At 42.3% G+C, this 14,932-nt stretch overlaps 6 non-coding genes across 6 annotated transcripts; 2 read left to right on the top strand and 4 right to left on the bottom strand.

Annotated features, from left to right (window-relative positions):
* Positions 1-646: 646 nt before the first annotated feature.
* On the bottom strand, positions 647-728 carry trnas-aga. Its single transcript has one exon. It is a non-coding gene; the product is annotated as a tRNA-Ser (tRNA).
* A 1,833-nt stretch (positions 729-2,561) lies between these two features.
* On the bottom strand, positions 2,562-2,633 carry trnaq-cug. Its single transcript has one exon. It is a non-coding gene; the product is annotated as a tRNA-Gln (tRNA).
* A 605-nt stretch (positions 2,634-3,238) lies between these two features.
* On the bottom strand, positions 3,239-3,320 carry trnas-aga. Its single transcript has one exon. It is a non-coding gene; the product is annotated as a tRNA-Ser (tRNA).
* Positions 3,321-4,635: 1,315 nt separating this feature from the next.
* Positions 4,636-4,707, bottom strand: trnag-ucc. The gene has a single exon. It is a non-coding gene; the product is annotated as a tRNA-Gly (tRNA).
* A 4,931-nt stretch (positions 4,708-9,638) lies between these two features.
* trnat-ugu lies at positions 9,639-9,711 on the top strand. Its single transcript has one exon. It is a non-coding gene; the product is annotated as a tRNA-Thr (tRNA).
* A 1,984-nt stretch (positions 9,712-11,695) lies between these two features.
* trnas-uga lies at positions 11,696-11,777 on the top strand. Its single transcript has one exon. It is a non-coding gene; the product is annotated as a tRNA-Ser (tRNA).
* The last annotated feature ends 3,155 nt before the right edge of the window (positions 11,778-14,932 follow it).

Below are 14,932 nucleotides of genomic sequence, written 5' to 3'. Positions count from 1 at the left end.
GGAGTTAGAGAAAATGACCTCCCAAACGGTGCAAACTTGTGTGTACTGCTCGTGTGCAAAGACATCCATCTTTTTATTTTTTTATTAGATTAGATTCAACGTAATTGTCATTGTGCAGAGTACAAGTACAAAGACAACGAAATGCAGTTTGTGTCTATACCAGAAAAGTGCAATGTGATTTACAAAGTACAGACAGGTGGTGCATAGGCAGGACGAGAAATATATTACAGTGTCATTTTTAGTTTTTTTTACTGTTTATTAGCATTTTTTCAAGAACAATCGTCAGTCCGATTGTGAGTTGGCCCGGTCATTGGCTAGTTAGCTAACGGTAGCTACATAAACAAACCAGACAGAGTTGTCCTTCATCTGGTAATAGAACCCTGATTTCCCCCCCCGTCCTGTTGGCTCAGAGCTCCAAGATCCCACGTGTGGGAATATTTTTGCAAGTGCAAATTGTATTTTTACAAGTGCAAATTTAAACATATAAGTTCAGATTTTTTTGTTGTACATTAAGTGACCTGCATACCAATGATGGTTAAGATTAATATGTACATGGTTTGCAGAACCGTACCTTCTAATAGACATAATGCTTAATGGTCTTCTATGATATGTCACTGGTTTGCTAACACTCCTAAAGAATGCCTCTCGATGTCAGCAGGATTTGAACCTGCGAGAGGAGACCCCAATGGATTTCTAGTCCATCGCCTTAACCACTCGGCCACGACAACCTAAAAAGCAGAGATTTACGTGTTTGCACAAATGTTCATGAACCTTTCAATTGGTTAGTAGTAGTTTAAAAACACGGGCAAAGTGCAAATCGATGGGCACTGCCTGTGTCTGTGGATCCTCGTGGAGTTAGCTTAATTGATTGCTCCCTTATTTGTACCATCACAGAGATCTAATGTTTTATCAAATTGGGTTGGGCAAGTAACCTTTCTGGCTAATCTTGACAAATAAAGCAAGTAACATTACAATGAAAACTAATGTAACGGCTGGGAATCAAACGCAGGTCAATTGCTTGGAAGGCAGCTATACTCACCACTATACCACCATTGCTGGACAACTTAGCTCAGCTAGTGTCCTTTAATGTTGGATTTTTCAGTTTTATTAAATTACGGCATTAAGATCAATTTCCAAGAGATGATTTTTTTAATTACTCTTAGGCCAACTTCAGCATGGGTTCCTAAACGCATGCTTACCACTGTATGCATGTATACCTGCATGTATTTCAAAATGTAGGCCATGTACACATGGATCCACCGGTGGTCCTTCTGGCTGTTCCTCTCTCTGTCCCATTTATATTTTCTCTCTCCTTACTCTCTTCGTCATGCTCTTCACCTGCTTTATCATCCTCCTCACCCTCTTCTTCATCTTCCTCACCATCTAGAATATCCTTCTGTGTGTCAGAACCCTTACTTCAACAGCATCACAGACCGATCCCGCAGGGGTTTTATTAGGACCTGTCTCAAAAATTATAATATAGTAAATCAAATGTCATGATATGGTAGTTTCTCAGTCATCCATGTCATAGTTAACAAGGAAAGGTTTCTCAACTGTCAGTCCAAATATATGGGCTTTTATGGAGACATGGAAGAAAGTCACAACGAAGACGAAAAAGCAACAATTATTTGCCAAGTTTAGTCCTTCAGTTAGCTAAGCGTTCAGAGGATGTGGGAAAAAGCAAGTCAAGAACAGGTTTTAAAGGACTTGCCACAGACAGTGAATAAAGCAATAGATATGTTGACTGTGTACAAACCCATGGTAACTTTAAATGTGTTGACAATAAAGATGCTCACAAAACACTTTACTTGCAATTGCGGTTCTTGAGCACATTCATGTCCTTTTAAATACAGAGAAGTGCTAAATTCTTTATTCCCAAAGTAATGTCTTTGACATTAGTACCAGAAAAAAATGCTAGTTGTCAGAAAGTTACCAGGGTGGCAATGTGCTTGACAATGGCAATACATTGCGCGGGATGTGAAGGCAGTGTGCAATACAGGCCAAATCCCATGGTGGGAATCAAGATCCACCAATGTTACTGTCCACAATGTCCACCTGATTCCACAAATGACCCTGCCAGAGGGGAAATAGACTTATAACTGTCTTCATGGTCTAAACGTGTCAAATATTGCCGTACAATCCCCACATTGAGTGCAGATGTGTCCGTTTTGGTTCATGGTCCATGTTATTACCCCAAAAAATCACAACTAGGCCAAGGGCAACTGGACTTTTTAAAAGGTCCATATCTGACAATTGAAAGCTGTGGGGAAAGGGGGGTTCCAAAGCTAATAGACCATTCAACAAGCTATTCTGATGCACTATACTGGCCCATTCAGGATGAGCACTGTATACTCTGACTGCAGCAACACAAGTTCAAATATCAGTAAACCCTCATTTTTATGGTGATTACGGGGCTGAACGCAAAGTGTGTATCCCCCATGTAACTCAAAGCCTAACAGTTCCAGTCAATACTGTCAGATTTGGAGCTCAAGAAACCTGTAAGCTTACTTTAAACTAGATGTGGAAAGTTTAAGTCTTTCATGTGCTGTGGCTTAAAAACCAGGTTCCACCGAGATTTGAACTGAGATCGCTGGATTCAGAGTCCAGAGTGCTAACCATTACACCATGGAACCTTGAAAAGTATTGCAAGTGTTTGCTATGCAGTTTCTTTCATGATATCCACATGTGACATAATGAAGGCACACAACAATCACAACTAAGAGGAAAAAGCAACAATTTCCGGCCAACTTAACCCTTGTATTGTCCGTTGTGTCAAAGGGACATGTTTAGATTATGTGACCTTTTGCTAGCCTTGGAGCCCCCCTGTTTTATTTATTATGCCATCCTTGTTCAATGTCATCTTTCAACTACCCTTGAGGTCGCAGCCCCACCATTCGGGTCCCCGGGACCCAGGGGTGTGTGTGTGTGTACGTGTGTGTTTGTGCGTGTATACGTGTGTGTGTGTGTGTGTGTGTGTTTATTAAAAACAGATTCAAGGTTCGTTCGGGGCTCTTCCACGGGAAAAAAGTAACACACCTGTTGCCTTTCTGCCGGGAAATACAATGTTCAGTGCAAATCTTGTAACACAGACTGAAAATAAAGGATAAGAGATATATTTGTGGAAACGAGTTGCTTCCAGTACCTATGAGATAACACAATATTGTTCATGAAGGCACTTCTGTCATTTGGTATTCTGTGATGTGTCATTGGTTTGCTACCATTCTTAAAGAGATCCATTCGTTGTTGGCAGGGTTCAAACGTGTGCGGGGAGACCCCAGTGGATTTCTAGTCCATCGCCTTAACCACTCGGCCACAAGAACCTGAAAAGCAGTGATATGCCTGTTCTAAAAAATGTTCAAAAACTTTTCATTTGGTTAGTAGTAGTCCCAGACACGGGCAAAGTGCAAATTGTAGTGTGCTGCCTGTGTCTGAGGATCCTCGTGGAGGTAGCTTGATTGATTGATAGATATGCTCCCTTATTTGTACCATAACAGAGATCTAATACTTTATCAAATCGGGTTGACAAATAAAGCAAGTAACCACACAATGAAAACTACTGCAATGACTGGGAATTGAACCCAGGTGAACTGGTTGGAAGGCAGCTATGCTCACCACTATACCACCATCACTGGACAATGCAGAATCTTCATTTGCAACTACTACATGGCTGGAAGCCAATGTGCTGTAACTAGAATCATCCATCAATCACCTTGCTGAGAGGGAGGCTTAGCAAATTACCCCTAACCCCTGTAATGGGCACAAACCCTCTTGTCCCCCTTTTCAAAGAGGGGAACCACCACCCCGGTCTTCCACTCATTAGGCACTGCGACAGACCTGTTGTAGAGGCGTGTTAACCAAGACTAAGACTACATACCTGCTGTAACACCCATAAAAATGAGCATGAATACAGTTAAATAGATCTACTACAATGAAAACTGTACAATATGTACAAAGTGCTTGTTTGTGTCACAGGAGGTCTACCACTACATCCCAAAACCCTACCAGTCAGATTACCACAGGAGCTAATATCTCATGCAGCTCTTTTAAAGACTCTACCATAAAACCTGCTGGAGATGCCAGGTCTTCATTAATGTAAAGCATGTGCTCTAGCACTGAGCTACATCCCCTGAAGATTTAAAAAAAAAAAAATTCTGAGATATCTTTATTAATCCTTTTGGGATAACTCCCACAAGGATATTGAAATATCACTGAATAAAAGAAGAAATCTGGATAAAACATGTCATATTAATGTTGTATATGCCTTCAAAACCTGTAAATACAATGTTTGGACAATACAACTTTCACTGCAAATCCTGTAACACAGACTGAAAATAAATACTAAGAGATACATTGGTGGAGACTGGTGGCTTCCAGTACCTATGAGATAATACAAAAAGTAGTGCTATACCTGTTTGGACAAATGTTCATAAACGTTTCAATTGGTTAGTAGTAGTTGCCAGACACGGCAAAGTGCAAATCGTAGTGCGCTGCCTGTGTCTGTGGATCCTCTTGGAGGCAGCTTGATTGATTGATATTCTCCCTTATTTGTACATTGATTGTAAATTGAAATTTGAGAAGTAACCTTTCTGGTTACTTCTTGACAAATAAAGCAAGTAACCACACAATTACAATTGCTGCAATGGCTGGGAATCGAACCCAGGTCAACTGCTTGGAAGGCAGCTATGCTCACCACTATACCACCATTGCTGGACAACACAGTGAATGTCCTTAAAGGTTGGATTTTTCCTTTTTATAAAATTAAGGCAGACAGATAATTTTCCAAAAGATTATTGTTTAAATTCCTATTATTAGTCAACTGAAGCATGGGTTCCTAAACACATACATACCACTGTATGCATGTATACCTGCATGCATTTCAAAATGTAGGCCAAGTTTGTACTTAAAAAAAAGAAACAGAGCCGTATTGTATAGTATTGACACAAAATAAAGAAGTTTACAGCAGAAAGCACCATTTTAAGAAAACACAGCAGACCTACAATGAAATTGTAATTGGGTGAACATTGTGGAAATATTTTCAATGTTCAATGTTTAACTAAGTCTAAATTTGGAGCTCCTTCAAGTTAACATGAAGTACAGGTCACAACTCATCATGCCACCACCAATACATTGTTTTCAGTCAAACAGCCAAGAACCTGTTTTACCCGTTAGCCTAGATGTGGTGAGTGTAGAGGTTGGTTTGCCAGGCAGCTTCTTCCATAATATTAACACTTATGCTATTGAAGCCACAAAACAATTACTGGCTAACTAAAGTCATTTAGTAAGCTAAGCGTTCACACAGGATGTGGAACAAGAAAAGTCAAGAATAGGTTTTGCTCTTGCCACAAACAATGAATACAGCAGTAGATAGGTCTACTGTGTACACATGGTAACTTTACATGGGTTGATAATGCAGATGCTCACAAAAGGTGCAGCTGTACGTGCAATTCAGTATCTGAGCGCAAATTAATGTCCACTTTAATGTAGAGAATAGCTGAGTTCAAGCTTCCCAATACCATGTCTCTGAAATTAGTTCTAGAGGGAAACAATTCATGTAAGAAGTGGGATTTGAACAATAAAAAAATAATACACAATAAAAAAATCAACCTCTACACTGTCCACATCTAGGCTAACAGGTAGATCGGTTTCTTGGCTGTTTGACTGAAAACAGTATGTTGGTAGTGGCATGTTGAGCTGTGACCTGTAATTCATGTTAACTGAAAGGAGCTCCAAATTTAGACTTAGTTGAACATATTGAAAATATTTTCACACTGTTGACCCAAATTTCAGTCTATTTCCCATCTAGTAGACACAGGTGGACATTTTGGACAGAAACAATGGTGGATCTTGATTCCCACCACAGGATTTAGCCTGCATTGCACATTAGGGTACAGTCTCAGTAAGATGCCTTCACATCCCGCACAATGTTTTGCCATTGTCAAGCACATTTCCACACTGGTGACTTTCTTCCGTGTCCCCATAAACCCATACATTTGGGCTGACAATAGGAAAACCTTCCTTTGATAACTATGACCTGGATGACTGAGAACCTACTATATCATGACATAGTTGACTTACCATATTATTATTTCTGTGAGAGATCCTACTACAATTTGGAATATTCAGTCAGGATGGCTGAGCGGTCCAAGGTGCTGCTTTCAGGTCGCAGTCTCCACTGGAGGTGTAGGTTCGATGTTGGGGATATTGTTTTTGTTTTGTTTTTTGCTGTTTGCTGTGGTGGTGTAGCTTGGGGGGGTGATAAGATAAGTCGCTTGCAAGGGTTACACAATCATCAGCACACATTTGCACACCAACTTTCAACAGTACATTCCTTTTCCTACTTCACATACGCTCCTTTGGTTGCTTGGCAATTCTTATCAAATATGGCTGCCAGAAAGGGATGGGGACAAAGATGGTGCATCCTGTTTAATTAGTTACACAGTTAAGCAGTTACACTTATATTCCATGGTTTTATTAGCATGTTTATTGAGCTAAATTAGAGGCAATTAGGGTGTTTGTGGGGTTGAGGGTATTTTGGGGTTGTGTATATAAAGTAGTAGTAGATAGATATCAGAGATCCACCCATTACCTTAATTTGTATGCGTTGTACTTTTCCCTTGCCGGGTGAGTTAGGGAAACTGTTACAGCAAAGCGGAGTATTCTGTCCACCTCCACAGGCGTAGTCTTCTCTTCAAGCAGACTTACTGCCTCCTGGTCTTGTCTTGACCTGGTTACCACTTTCTCATTTTTGTATGGCAGCACATCCAGCTGCAAGAGATTCTCAACAATCTGGAAGAGCTCCATGTTGGAAGGAACAGTGGACTTGAGAAGGCACTGTTGCGGCCGTAGGTGTTGCTCCACGATCCGTGCTGGGCCCTTAAACATTCCCCCCCAGTCTAGTTTGAATGGTGTGTGGTCCACTTGGTGGACCGAGCTTCACCGGCTCTATGGGGGTGAAATGTGGATGATTAGCACCAATGAGAAGGAGTGGGCTGGCGTTCTCAAACTGCTGAAAGGAGAGACCTGCCAGGTACTTATACCTCTTCTGCAGAGTGGCTACTGGATAGGATTGATCCGCCAAGCCTAGGCGAGCTAACCCGTTACTCCCAATACTGCCAGTCAGTACACTGTATGTTTAGCTTACACAAGGTAAAAGACACATTAAGACTTAACCGTGTTGCTACTTGTGGAGGTGCTGTGGCAACTTTGTCCACCAGCACCAGCAGGGGACCCCAAACTTCCCTTTTCCAAGCGACTGGGGGATCCTGAGGCATTCCTGGGCCAGGTTGGAGATATAATCCTTCCACCTAGTCCTGGGTGTTCCCCGAGACCTCTTCCCAGCTGGACGTGCCTGGACCACCTCCCTAGGGAAGCCCCCAGGAGGCATCTTGACCTGTTCACCACTTTCTAATTTCTAACTGATGACCGGACGGTATCTCCAGACGCACCATGATCTGAGACATGCTTCTGCAAGGCATAGGTAGCGCAGCACGGATTGCCAACTACTTATATCTCCTCTGCAGACTGGCTATCGGATAGGATTGATCGACCAAGCCTAGGCAAGCTGAGCAGAAAGCCTGATCTCCCATTGTACGGAGCTTTGTCCTGGGAGGTTTCAGGACATACCTTGAGGCAGATCGGAGGGTTCGAGTTGAGGTGTTCCTTGAGGCGGGGGGGGCTTCACCATGGATCCACTGATGGGTAAGGAGGGAGACCTTGTACTCAATCCTAAGGAAGCCAGTGGAGCGATTTGAGATGGGGGTAATGTGGTCATTTTTGCGCACCCTCAACAGGATCCTAGCAGAGCTGTTTTTGATGTCCTGCAGCTTCTGAAGGAACCTACTATTTTGTAGGTTACTAACACTGTGTTGTTCTTGTACTTTTAGATATGACTGCTGCATTTGATACAGTGGACCACGAAGTCATGATTGCCATTTTGAGCAGCGGGTGGGCGTCAGTGGCACAGCACTGGAGTTGTTCAGGTCATACATGTCACATCAGACTTTGTGTGTTGGCCTTGATGACTCGGTGTCCTCCACTGCTCCTCTCTCATGTGGGGTCCCACAGGGCTCGGTGCTTGGCCCTCTTTTATCGATCTGACATCTACTCCCACTTGGCTCTATTCTCAGAAAACATGGCATTTCTTTCACTGTTCTGTGGACAACTGCCAGATCTATGTCCCCCTCAAAAAATCCGATTCTAAAACTGTTAACCCACTGCTAATGTGTTTACAGGACATTAAGGCTTGGATGTCCTTACATTTTCTACATTTTAATGAAAAAAAGACAGAAGTCATGATCTTTGGTGGCACTTCTCTGACCTCCTCCCAAGTTACTCTGGGTTCTTTGGCGCAGTATCGCAAGCCAATTGTAAAATATGTGGGTGTAAAAGTGGACTCAGACCTTAAATTTGAAAGCCAGATTAAAGCTGTGGTGAAGCTTTTTCCAGTTAAGGCAGATAGCAAAAATCAAACCAGTCCTTCAGAGACAACACTTTGAGATAGTAATCCACACCTTTCTGACCACTCGGCTGGTTTACTGAAATGCACTTTATATAAGGGCTAGTTGGTCCTCCATTGTTGTCTTCAGCTTGTAATAAATGCTGCCGCATGTCTTTTAACAGGCACAAGCAAGTATGAGCACATTTCACCTATTTTAGCTTCACTCCACTGGCTGCCCGTCCATTATAGGATTGAGCTGCTTCACCCCTACACTCCAAGCCGATCTCTCAGATCAGCTGACCAGCTGCTCCTGAAGGTGCTTAAAGCTAGGCTTTAGCTCATGGGGTACCGTGCGTTTGTCGTTGCAGCTCCAAAACTTTGGAATGGGCTGCCTCTGCACATCAGACAGGCCTCCTCTCTGTCTCATTTTAAAACTCTTCTAAAAACCCACCTCTTTTCTTCGGCTTTTGACACCAGATAAAGTAATGATCTTATGTGTATACCTTTACCATATGCCGGCAGTGCATTTTATTGGATTTATTTTATTGTACCTTATATGTTTGTATGTGTGTATATTATTGGGCTTTTATTGTGTTATCTATTTATTCTGTATTATCTTTTTGTGCTATATAAATAAAGTGGATAGGATTTAATAATGTCAGATGATCGAACCTGGTGTGGAGTGCCATCTAAGATGGCTTCAGTCTTGGAGCTGTTTAGCTTCAGAAAGTTTTGCTTCATCCACACATTTACCTCCTTCAGGCAGGTGGTCTGAGTGGATGATGGCAGGGCACAAGAGGGGGTTGGGTTTGTCCTGAGGTAGAGTTGATTGTCATCTGCATAGCAGTGGAATGAGTGTGCTCTGCAATGGATGGTGGGGGCTTGGAGTAGAGCCGCTGTTGAGGTGTTTGGGGCATCTGGTAAGGATGCCTCCTGGGGGCCTCCGTAGAGAGCTGGTCCAGGCACGTCCAGCTGGGAGGAGGCTTCGGAGAAGACCCAGGACTAGGTGGAAAGAGCACATCTCCAACCTGGCCTGGGAACACCTCAGGATCCCTCAGTCAGAGCTGGTTGATGTGGCTCGGCAAAGTGAAGTTTGGGGTCCCCTGCTGGAGCTGCTGGACAAAGATGGATGGATGGATGGATGGAGGGAACCCTTTTAACTAGATCATTGTATTCTTGCAAGATGGACCTTGTTGAAGAAGGCGCTGTAGCTTAGTGGTTAAAGTGCCTGTCTTGTAAACAGGAGATCCTGGGTCCCAATCCCAGCAGTGCCTGGTTATCACTTAAAGATGTGTTGCCACATGGTTTCTGATTCTTAACATGTGCAACAAAGTCATTGCCTAAATTTTCTAGAGCACTAAAGTGACATGTGATGTTGTTTTGTACCATAACATTACATGTGTCCATGTAAAGCGAATAAAAGCGAATAAAAGTTTTTGCAACTTTAGTGTGAAGATTATAAAGTTTTTATTACCATGAATTCCTTCAGTCTAACCTTGGAAGCTTAGGGCTCCTGCACACTGCCTGCGCCGCATGAGCGTAAGCAGAGGTTAGAATGCCTATCGTATTGGTCAATACTGTTAACATGAGAGAAATATAAAAAATACAGACACGCCACACAGCTATGTTAACTGTTGAGGAGGACTAAATTAGGACTGTATTTTTAGGCTTTTCATGGCTTTCCATGAAACATGGCCTGCCTGGAGGGAGTGGTTAATGACCTTTGTGATGAGGGGACTTATGGCATGGAGGTTGGATTTTACCAGGGCTTTGGGGAAAGGGTCTCTCATCTCTCAAGGACCTTGCATAGATAGGACTTCTGATGTTTTGGGTAGGCCTGCCTATAAAGAGTGAGTCCTGAGGCCTTGACACGTCCAAATGTCAAGGACACGTCCAGCTGTTTTCATTTGCCGGAGTTCGTAGGGGTCCCCTACTGGAGCTGCTGGACAAAGATGGATGGATGGAAGCAACCCTGTTCATTAACTCATTGTATTCTTGCAAGCCAGGCTTCTCTGTAGAAAGCGTTGTAGCTAAGTGGTTAAAGCGCCTGTCTTGTAAACAGGAGATCCTGGTTCCAAATCCAAAATGATTCTTGTGATGATTGATGTTCTTAAGAAGTGCAACAAAGTTAGCAGTTGCCTGATTTTCCAAAGCATAAAAGTGACATGTAATGTTGTACCATAACATTACATGTGGCTGAAAACAGTCTATGCCAGTGGAGTGGAATGCTGCCTTAAATAGGTGCAGGTTGGCTGCCAATAGGTCGGCCATTTCGGGAATCACTGGTTCAGACTTCCACCAATGACACTCATCAAGTGTGCAGGTTATGACAGTTGGCCTCGCGCCCTCTCACCCATCTCACTCTGGACACAACCTGTTCCAGCTTCTTCCCTGTGGTAGGCGCTACCGAGCACTTTACGCCCAAACCAACAGACTCAGGACCAATTTCTTCCCACAAGCCATCACTCTGATAAGATATTTGCACTGCTCTTCTATGGCTTCTGAATGAGAGTAAGTTTGTTGTTTTGTTTGTGAGTGGTACTCAAGGGGATGCTGTGGCTTAACTGTTAAAGTGCCTGTCTAGTAAACAGGAGATCCAGGGTTCAAATCCCTGCAGCACCTTGTTGTTGCAGTCATTACCTCTGTTTGCATCCCATCATCATGTCTACCCAATCCCCATGCTACTCATTAAGCCCTGGTAGCAAATTAAAAAGGCATGTTACATTTACACAGAAACACTACATCAACAGAGACTTAAGATTATACATGTAAACACATAAAATCCAGAGTAATGTAAGTTTAAGCTAGTTCATTCATCAGGTTTTGTGGTTCTGTTTATAGAAACTACATCCTGTTATATCGCGTGATCATACATGAATTTACGAGATCCCGTGGGTCCATGTGACTTCAGTGGCCAATCAGGTGGGTGTTGATGGACTGCGGATCACAGAGCAGACACAAAGCGGAATGGATCCGCAGTTGGTGGAAGTCCGGGGTAAGGCCTCCTGCACACTGCCTATGTGGCGTGAGCATGGCATTTCTGTTGTGTGGCATTTTCTTGGTCTTTGCACACCAAAAATGTTTCTGTTGATCCATGATCCTTTGTAACTGAAATGCTTGGGAATCCCCATGAGTCATTCAGAACTGCCCAAGGTACTTGTGAGATAGGCTCTTTTTTGTCTGATTGATTGTAGCAACTGTAATGGTGTCTGTCAGGCCTCAGGGGTTCTCCACTGTAAAAACAGCACATATATTACAGCTGTGATGGCTGAGTGGTTAAGGCGTTGGACTTGAAATCCAATGGGGTCTCCCAGCGCAAGTTCAAACCCTGCTCACAGCGATTTCTAACTACATAATAAATAAGAACACGGTAAGGCACTATAGCAAGAACAAAATTATACACTCTTTGTAGTGCATATAACTGTGCTAATAGGTAATCAGGCACTGTGGGGGATTTTGGACCCAGGATCTCCTTACAGGCACTTTAACCACTGAGCTGCAGCGCCCTTTCTACAGGTTTACCTGTCATGCAAGAATACAATGATCTAGTGAACAGGTTTCCAGCCATCCATCCTGTCGAGCAGCTCCAGCAGGGGACTCCAAACTGCCCTTTTCCGAGCAACTGGGGGATCCTAAGGCATTCCCATGTGGACGTTCCTGGACCACCTCCGGGTCCGCGTGACTTCAGCTGTCAGCCGCAGCCGCTCCGCACCAAATCTGGACCTGGTGGGTGTTGACGCGTGAGGCGTTTCTGTTGCATGTCGTTTTCTTGGTCTTTGCACACCAGAAGTGTGTCTGACTAATCAAGAAGTAGTATACTTCATGTTAAACATATTTTTCCAGCACACCCTCTGTTTCCCCAAGCACTCTTTACCTAATACCCAATAATACAATACACAAATCCATCAATCTTTATTTTAAAAAGAATGTTATCCCATTGTTAGTACACGTGAGTGTCACTAGTCTAAAGCCTCCTGTCCAATATCTTGTTGGGATCATTTCGATGCAGCCTTGGCCCTTCACCAGGCGAGGTCGCTGTTACTGAAGCTTCTAGTAATGAACCCATTTTCTTTTTTTTTTAACTTTATTGCCCAAACTGAACATTATAAGCAGTTTTAGAAACACATTACAGTACAATTAAACTTCTTTTTTTTTCTTTCTAATCAATGAAAAAAAACAAAAAAACAAACAAACAAAAAAAAAAAAAAAAAAAAAAAAAGGTCACCCTGTATTGCGCTTCGTTCAACAACCATATTGACTACATAGAGATAGGATAAATACACCATTACACATCATTATGTTTAAATTATTTTAAATCAAGGCCTAGAATGACAGGAGTCCATCTTTTAACAAACACAGGCACTTTCAGCTGTAAAATAGCAGTCATATGTTCCATTGTGTGGACCTGTTTGATTTTTTGTTGCCACTGAGCTACTGTAGGGGGGCCAGGCCTCATCCAATTAATAGTAATCATTTTTCTTGCGGTCATTAACAAGATATGTAACAGGTAACTTTGGTCCTTAGAGAGCAAGTCTTCAGGCATTATTTCCAATAAGAAAAACAAAGGGTCCAAGGGGGAATCCATCTTGAAGATTTTGTCCACTTCCTCTTTAATGTCTTTCCAGTATGTCTGTATCACTGGACAGTCCCAGAATATGTGGGTATGGTCTCCCACCCTACCACAATTTCTCCAGCAAGTGTTGGGGGTGTTGTTTTTAAACATGGAAACCCTAAGAGGGGTCCTAAAAAATCTCATCTTCAACTTCCAGTCAAATTCTTTCCACATTGGACTTTCAATCCCTTTATGACTCGCCTCACATATATCTTCCCATGTATCATCATCTATAATTGTAGTGAGTTCCAATTCCCATTCACTTTTAATGTGGAAGGTATTGTCTGATGTGTCTCTCATAAGACTCTGATAGATATGTGAAACTTGGTGCTTTGTTGAAACCACTTGTTAAGAAATATGTATAAAATACCGTTCAACATTAGTCGGATCTTTTTTAAGACTAGTCCCATCCGTGTGATTCGTGATGTAGTGTCGTATTTGTAGATATCTGTACAAGTCATTTGAGGGCAAGTCAAACTTTTCTTGAAGTTGTGAGAATGATCGCAATGTATTGTTCTCAAACAACTGATTTATAATAACCAGCCCACTTTCCGCCCACCTGCTGTATGCTAAGTCCGTCCTTGATGGGAGAAACTCAATGTTTCCAAGAATGGGCATGGCCCTCGAAAGAGCTATAGACCCCTTTAATTGCTTCTGGGCACTGTTCCACACCTTCAATGTGTGTTTAACCCAGATGTTATTAATTCCTATTTTTTTCTGAGCCTGCTGACTAAGAAATGGAAGAGTAGATATTGGTATCCCTTTCAAGGAATTCTGTTCAATGGATAGCCACCCATTTTCTTCATCTTTGGTCACCCAAGCCACTATTGCTTTGAGTTGGGCTGCCCAATAATACATTTTAAAGTTAGGTAGACCCAGGCCCCCCCTTTTCTTCCCTGCAATCAGTATTTTTAAACGTATTCTGGGTCTTCTATTTTGCCAGATAAATTTTGATATACGTTTTTCAAGAAGCTTAAGTGTTGATTGTGGTACACAAATAGGCAGAGATTGGAATAGGAAAAGAAGTCTGGGTAGAATATTCATCCTCACTGACTCTATTCGGCCGAAAAGTGATAAAGGTAACAAATCCCACTTACTTATATCCTGTTTAATCTCTTTGATTAGTTTGTTGTAATTGGAGGGATAAAGCTGTGCTGGTGTTGGTGTCAGAATAACACCCAGATATCTAAATCCCTGTTTGGATTTCCTAAAGGACACCAATTCATCTAGTTGCTGGGGCCATTCACCACTTATCATCATTACTTCCGATTTGTTGGTATTTATCTTATAACCAGACACTGCACTGTATTTATCTAAACTATTTAAAAGCGCAGGAACAGAAACCCTGGGATGCTCTAAGAATAACAAAATGTCATCAGCAAATAGAGCTAGTTTGTGTTGAACCAATCCCTCATCAGGAATACCCAGTATGAGGGGATTTGACCTTATTAATTCTGCTAATGGCTCTATGCTTAAGGCAAACAAAGAAGGGGACAAAGAATCACCCTGTCGGGTACCCCGTCCCAATGGGAAAAAATTGGAGCAATGTCCATTTACTCTGACTCTAGATTCAGGGTTTTTATAAAATATGCAAATCCATTTAATAAATGTGTCATTGAAGCCCATATATCGGAGAGACTGCTGGAGGAAAGTCCAATCAACCCTATCAAATGCCTTCTCAGCATCTAAGCTGAGAAGCATTGAAGGGGTATTCCTTTTGGCTGCAATAGATTGCAAGTTTAAAGCCCTCCTAATGTTGTCCGCACCTTGTCGATTATTAATAAAACCAGTCTGATCTGGCTTTACCAGTTTATGTATGACTTTTTGTATTCGTTTTGCTATAATTGAGGTAAGAATTTTAAGATCAACACACAGGAGGCTGA

This window comes from Etheostoma cragini, unplaced genomic scaffold (assembly GCF_013103735.1).
Source record: "Etheostoma cragini isolate CJK2018 unplaced genomic scaffold, CSU_Ecrag_1.0 ScbMSFa_3407, whole genome shotgun sequence".
NCBI classification, from domain to species: Eukaryota; Metazoa; Chordata; class Actinopteri; order Perciformes; family Percidae; genus Etheostoma; species Etheostoma cragini.
Note: the sequence above shows the minus strand (reverse complement) of the source record. Positions and strands in the feature narration are given on the sequence as shown.